We start from the raw sequence: 732 nt of genomic DNA, 5'->3' as shown, positions 1-732 counted from the left end.
ACAGCTCGTGGCGTGGCTCGCCCGAGCCCCGGGGGTCGAGGCTGCGCTGGGCCCGTCTGGCTGGCCGAGGGAGACGCCGACCAAACACAGCGACAGAAAAGCAGAAACCCAGTCGTCCTTAATTCTGCCATTCGGGCCGAACGGTTGGTGGCATTTATGGAAAGATCGCGTGAAGATTTCCTTTGTCTTTTTCTTTGGGTGGTTGAGTGCGTACAGGGTGCTTAATTTTGCGTCCTGTTTTTTTTGTTTTTTGTTTTTATATATCTATCAATTTTTTTATTTTGGTATTTTGGGGTCCAGCGAAGGGTTAGGTATACAAAGTAAGGGTTAGGTACACAAATATGCTTCGTTCAGGCACCCTTGTTGATAAGGGGTGTCTCCCCGTCCCCAGACAGGTATTGCTACCGCGAATCCCTCCTCCCTTCCCCTCCCGCCCCCATAGTTCGCCACCACTGTCAGTCCTTTTCTTACAGTATGACGGTGGATGTTCAAGGTCCGCTCTATGAGTGAGAACCGGTGATACTCAGATCTCTGTTTCTGTGAGAGGTCACTCAGTGCTGTTGACTCTAGTTCCATCCGGGTTGCTGCGAAGTTCATGATTTTGTTCTTTTTTTTCTTTTTTCTTTTGAGTCGGAGTCTCACTCGGTCGCCCAGACTGGAGGGCAGTGGACGCTCCCGGCCACCGCAGCCTCGACCCGCCGGGCTCCGGCGATCCTCCCGCCTCCGCCTTCC

At 52.7% G+C, this 732-nt stretch overlaps 1 protein-coding gene across 1 annotated transcript in view; it reads left to right on the top strand.

The window, feature by feature from the left end:
- The first annotated feature begins 25 nt into the window (after positions 1 to 25).
- LOC103270356 (general transcription factor IIH subunit 2) overlaps positions 26 to 732 on the top strand; it is a 33,353-nt gene continuing 32,646 nt past the window's right edge. Inside the window, exon 1 of the mRNA XM_021717499.1 lies at positions 26 to 143. The gene's annotated coding sequence lies outside the window, so the exon portion shown is untranslated. The remainder of the gene's footprint in view (positions 144 to 732) is intronic.

The sequence above is a fragment of the Carlito syrichta genome, unplaced genomic scaffold, assembly GCF_000164805.1.
Source record: "Carlito syrichta isolate Samal-C Ts95f unplaced genomic scaffold, Tarsius_syrichta-2.0.1 Scaffold309812, whole genome shotgun sequence".
Taxonomy (NCBI): domain Eukaryota; kingdom Metazoa; phylum Chordata; class Mammalia; order Primates; family Tarsiidae; genus Carlito; species Carlito syrichta.
The sequence above is the reverse complement of the archived record's forward strand: the minus strand, read 5'-3'. Positions and strand labels throughout refer to the sequence as shown.